This window comes from Ovis canadensis, chromosome 18, assembly GCF_042477335.2.
Source record: "Ovis canadensis isolate MfBH-ARS-UI-01 breed Bighorn chromosome 18, ARS-UI_OviCan_v2, whole genome shotgun sequence".
In the NCBI taxonomy this organism is placed as follows: domain Eukaryota; kingdom Metazoa; phylum Chordata; class Mammalia; order Artiodactyla; family Bovidae; genus Ovis; species Ovis canadensis.
The window spans coordinates 64,698,824-64,705,167 of NC_091262.1; the positions used below are offsets into that span (position 1 = coordinate 64,698,824).

Consider the following 6,344-nt stretch of genomic DNA (forward strand, 5'->3'; position numbering starts at 1 on the left):
ATCATCCAGTGGGTAGAGACCAGGGATACTGCTAATCACCCTGTGTCCATGAAACGACCCCTCAGAACAAAGATTTATCTAGCCCCAAACTGAAAGTGAAGTTGCTCAGTCTTGAACAACTCTTTGCAACCCCATGGACTGTAGCCTACCAGGCTCCTCTGTCCATGGAATTTTCCAGGCAAGAGTTCTGGAGTGGGTTGCCATTTCCTTCTCCAGGGGATCTTCCCAACCCAGGGATCGAACCTGGGTCTCCTGCATTGCAGGCAGACGCTTTACCATCTGAGCCACCAGGAAAACCCCAAACTGGAATAGTGCTAAATGTGAGCATGGCTGCAACAGAGTAATATGATTTTTATTTTGTATTTAAAAAAAAAACCTATCTGTACTTTATCTTGCTCATGTTACATCATTAGCATAAATACATTTTACATTCTTTTCATTAGTAAAAATTAAATGTACAAGCTGTAACACTTTTAGAATTTGTCAGATGAAAAAGGAAGTTTACAAGAGAAGCCTACAGTGCAAATTTTTAAGCTTATGAGAGATGATGTAATCTTAGTCAAAGATTCTAATTTAGCCATATCTCAAAGAGTTTTGCCACATAGTTCATAAAACCATGAGACTCTTGGTTGGTTGTGTAATGTTAGATGAGACTGCAGATGTGCTTTGTAAACCATTTATTTGAGTTCAGATTGTACAGATAACAGTGTATCATTTGGCACTATCCAACATACATAATGTTTACTAAGGTAGGTATTAAGATGTTGCTCCATATATAGAAGATTTTCTGATTTCAAAAAAAAGAAAAACAAGAAAATAGTCATTTGAGATCTATCTTGTAAAGCAACAGGAATTTTCATGGTTATTTAATTTGAGACTTGTCAAAGAGAAATCATACTGGACACGTTTTAAGCAAGGACGCCTTGTTTTCAAGACTATTGTGGTGGGCACTCCAGCTATTGCAATAGAGAAGAGAGATTGAATTTAATTTTTCTGAAACAAAAACTTGAATTTTTAAAAAATATTTGGGGTGAGTTAATGGAAAAGTACTGAAAGGCATTAGAAAGGAAGATGGAAAAAGGAATTAAGCCATCTGTGTTTGCTAATTCTCACTTTCTGAAATTAGGTTCCTACCCACTTACTGAAAATGAAAGATAGGAGTGCTGTCCCCTCTGATGATTGCATTCAAAGGAATGAGTTCCAAGTTCACAAAAAAGACATTTTCTGGGCTGTAGAGGATTTACATCTCAAAGGGGCAGAGGAAGAATTCACTGTTGCCAGTTTTCTGAAGTAAATGTTCTAAGGAAAGGGACAGCTGGGATCTGCAGTCAAGGCATAACCTGTCTAAAGTTTAGTAAAGCTGAGGGGAACGTGAAAAGTATTGTGATTAGACTCTAGGAAAACAAAATTATTAGGAAAGGTTAAACTAGCCACCTGGAATCCTAACTAACTGTTGTAAATAATATATTCAACATTATATAAAGAACATTTACTTTTCATATGAATGTCAACATCTATTATTGAGTGTTTAATAACAGTGTATTTAGAATTTTAAAGTAAGAAGTATTCATTTTATAAAATAAAAGATATCTACAGAGGGCACTATTATGTCTTTGATGAAAGATGAAATACATCTTGATTTGAAAACCTATATCTTTCATTATCTGCATTTGAGTAGCAGATTATTTTCTCTCTGCTGTATGTTGTTTCACAGATATCACTGAATCTTTTCATATTCCCAGGATTTTCTTATTCCAACCCATTGTAAAATGAAAGGTTGTTCTCTAGTGTGGCAGGCAGAATTCAAAGTTGGTCCCCAAGATTCTCATGTCTTGATGTACTCATGCTATAGAGTTTTCTTCCCATGAGGCTGGACAGGACCCATGAATATATTAGAAAACTTGCTCCTTTGTGAGGTTATATCATATAGCAAAGGGAATTATTTAACTGCTCTGCTGTTATAATCTGACTTATCTGGGTCCTAGATATCCCCAATCATAAAATGAGAGGATTGAATAAGACCAGTATGTATCCCTAATGGTTCTTATGAAGAATATATTCTCCCTGAGATAGTAATTGTATTCTGAAGTGAAAAAAACAGTGTCCTTTCATCAAATAAGTTTGGAAAAGCTGAGTTAAACAAAGTAGAAGAGCTTTCTTTAGTGCAAGACAGCTTAGAGTCTTTAAAAGACTAATGTACATTGAAACTCTGTGAATAGATTTTACTATTCAGGGACTCCTATTTTACCAACTTATTTTTAATACTCTATTTGTATAACACCAAATAAAATTCAATGGGGTCAATGTTTTCTGGAACAGATTTTGGGAGAAATTGTTCCAGAAATCTTGTTATTAAAAAGTGAAAGAAATATCATATCCTAAAATAATCATAATATTGATATTACCTACACAGTGAATGAATTCTTGCATGTAAAATGAATGATAAACTATGTGCAAAAATGTTCTGATGTTGTTTAATATGAATGATACAGGCCATGAAGACTTTAATTTACTTTTCATTGCATTTAAATGTATCCCGGTCCAAAGATTTAAAATTTCTTAGTTAAAGTAAGATTCTCTAATATGTTTGAGTTCTTCAGATAGTCAGTTTATCAGTTAAGCTGTAAAACTTAATTCATCTCTCTTCCTCTATATTTACACATATATCCATAAAAATTACACATATATATTTTCCATTTAACAAGCACAATTGAATGCACTGATTTTCAATCAAAGATTGTTTAATCACTGTTTATACTAAAGGACTCATTAACTTGAAATTACATAATTCTTCAAAAACATGTCTTTTTCAATATAGACCTAATTACCTAAGACATTTTTCTTAAGAAATGTCAGCTGATGAAGCAAAAATAAATATGTAATATTTATTGTAACCTATTTTTTATATCTTATACTTTACTTTTTAAAGCAAGTTCCATATTTACAGGAAAATTAGGCAGAAAGTACAAAGTTCTCACCTCCTTTCTTTCACCCCACCCTATTTATTATTATCTTGCATTGGTATATGTACTGCATTGTTACATTTGTTGAACCAATATTGATATTTATTATTAACTGAATTTCATAGCTTGCATTAAGGTTCACTGTGTTGAATAGTTTTATGGTTTTTCCAATTGCATGATGCCAGCATCGACCAACTTTTCAACTCAGCACAACTATCAGAGAAAATTTTTAAAATTATGGGACAACTCATGTCAGTGCCCTTCAATATCTTTCCATTTTTAGAAAGTAAAAATTAAAAGAGAGACTTTAGATTCAACACCAATAGGGTGAAATAATAATTTAAAAAATATTTACCATACAAAGACAAAGGAGGAAAAAAGTGCTGGAACATCCCTTAAAGTATACTCAAAGGGAAAAATTATAATTTTATATTTATATAAAAATTTTTATTAAAAAATTATAGGGGACTGGAATGCAAAAGTAGGAAGTCAAGAAACACCTGGGGTAACAGGCAAATTTGGCCTTGGAATATGGAATGAAGCAGGCTAATAGAATTTTGCCAAGAGAGTGCACTGGTCATAGCAAACACCGTCTTCCAACAACACAAGAGAAGACTCTACGCATGGACATCGCCAGATGGTCAACACCAAAATCAGATTGATTATATTCTTTGCAGCCAAAGATGGAGGAGTTCTATACATTCAGGAAAAACCAGACTGGGAGCTGACTGTGGCTCAGATCGTAAGCTCCTTATTGCCAAATTCAGTCTTAAATTGAAGAAAGTAGGGAAAACCTCTAGACCATTCAGGTATGACCTAAATCAAATCCCTTATGATTATACAGTGGAAGTGAGAAATAGATTTAAGGGACTAGGTCTTATAGACAAGAGTGCCTGATGAACTAAGGACTGAGGTTCGTGACATTGTACAGGAGACAGGGATCAAGACCATCCCCAGGGAAAGAAATGCAAAAATCAAAATGGCAGTCTGGGGAGGCATTACAAATAGCTGTGAAAAGGAGAGAAGTGAAAATCAAAGGAGAAAAGGAAAGATATAAGCATCTGAATGCAGAGTTCCACAGAACAGCAAGGAGAGATAAGAAAGACTTCCTCAGTGATCAATGCAAAGAAATAGAGGAAAATAACAGAATGGGAGAGACTAGAGATCTCTTCAAGAAAATTAGAGATACCAAGGGAACATTTCATGCAAAGATGGGCTCAATCAAGGACAGAAATGGTATGGACCTAACAAAAGCAAAGATACTAAGAAGAGGTAGCAAGAATACACAGAAGAATTGTACAAAAAAGATCTTCATGATCCAGATAATCATGGTGGTGTGATCACTCACCTAGAGCCAGACATCCTGGAATGTGAAGTCAAGTAGGCCTTAGAAAGCATCATTATGAACAGTTAGTGGAGGTGATGGAATTCCAGTTGAGCCATTTCAAATCCTGAAAGATGATGCTGTGAAAGTGCTATACTCAATATGCCAACAAATTTGGAAAACTCAGCAGTGGCTGCAGGACTGGATAAGTTTTCATTCCAATACCAAAGAAAGGCAATGCCAAAGAATGCTCAAACTACCACACAATTGCACTCATCTCACATGCTAGTAAAGTAATGCTCAAAATTCTCCATGCCAGTCTTTAGCAATACGTGAACCGTGAACTTCCAGATGTTCAAGCTGGTTTTGGAAAAGGCAGAGGAACCAGAGATCAAATTGTCAACATCCTCTGGAACATGGAAAAAGCAAGAGAGTTCCAGAAAAACATCTATTTCTGCTTTATTGACTATGCCTAAGCCTTTGACTATGTGGATCACAAGAAACTGTGGAAAATTCTTCAAGAGATGGGAATACCAGACCACCTGACCTGCCTCTTGAGAAACCTATATGCAGGTCAGGAAGCAACAGTTAGAAATGGACATGGAACAGCAGACTGGTTCCAAACAAGAAAAGGAGTATGTCAAGACTGTATATTGTTACCCTGCTTATTTAACTTATGCACAGAGTACATCATGAGAAACACTGGGCTGGAAGAATCACAAACTGGAATCAAGATTGCCAGGAGAAATAGCAATAACGTCAGATATCAGATGACATCATCTTATGGCAGAAAGTGAAGAGAAACTAAAAAGCCTCTTGATGAACGTGAAAGAGGAGAGAGAAAAAGTTGGCTTAAAGCTCAACATTCAGAAAACTAAGATAATTGCATCTGGTCTCATCACTTCATGGGAAATAGATGGGGAAACAGTGGAAACAGTGGCTGACTTTATTTTTCTGGGCTCCAAAATCACTGCAGATGGTGACTGCAGCCATGAAATTAAATGACGCTTACTCCTTGGAAGGAAAGTTATGACCAACCTAGATAGCATATTTAAAAGCAGAGACATTGCTTTGCCAACAAAGGTGCATCTAGTCAAGGCTATGGTTTTTCCTGTGGTCATGTATGGATGTGAGAGTTGGACTGTGAAGAAGGCTGAGTGCCGAAGAATTGATGCTTTTGAACTGTGGTGTTGGAAAAGACTCTTGAGAGTCCCTTGGACTGCAAGGAGATCCAACCAGTCCATTCTGAAAGATATCAGTCCTGGGTGTTCATTGGAAGGACTGATGCTAAAGCTGAAACTCCAGTACTTTGGCCACCTCATGCAAAGAGCTGACTCATTGGAAAAGACCCTGATGCTGGGAGGGATTGGGGGGGTAGGAGGAAAAGTGGACGACAGAGGATGAGATGGCTGGATGGCATCACCGACTCAATGGAAATGAGTTTGAGTGAACTCCAGGAGTTGGTGATGGACAGGGAGGCCTGGTGTGCTGCAATTCTTGTGGTGGCAAAGAGTCGGATACAACTGAGCGACTGAACTGAACTGAAGAGAAAAACTGTTATTGGGGCTACAGCCAGACATCCTGGAATGAGAATTCAGGTGGGCCTTAAGAAGCATCACTACAAACAAAGCTAGTGGAAGTGATGGATTCCAGCTGAGCTATTTCAAATTCTAAAAGATGATGCTGTGAAAGTGCTGCAATTGCTATGCCGGCAAGTTTGGAAAACTCAGCAATGGCCACAGGACTGGAAAAGTTCAGTTTTCATTCCAGTCCCAAAGAAAGGCAATGAGAAATGTTCAAACTACTGCAAAATTGCACCTATCTTACACGCTAGCAAAGTAATGCTCAAAATTCTCCAAGCTAGGCTTCAACAGTGCATTAATCAAGAACTTTCAGATGTTCAAGCTGGATTTAGAAAAGGCAGAGGAACCAGAGATCAAATTGCCAACATCAGTTCGATCATAAGGAAAGAAGGAAAATTCCAGAAAAACATCTACTTCTGTTTTATTGACTATGCCAAAGCCTTTGACTGTGTGGATCACAATAAACTGTGGAAA

The 6,344-nt window shown here is 36.7% G+C and overlaps 1 non-coding gene across 1 annotated transcript; it reads right to left on the minus strand.

The window, feature by feature from the left end:
- Positions 1 to 221: 221 nt before the first annotated feature.
- Positions 222 to 294, minus strand: TRNAC-GCA (transfer RNA cysteine (anticodon GCA)). The gene has a single exon. It is a non-coding gene; the product is annotated as a tRNA-Cys (tRNA).
- Between the last annotated feature and the right edge of the window lie 6,050 nt (positions 295 to 6,344).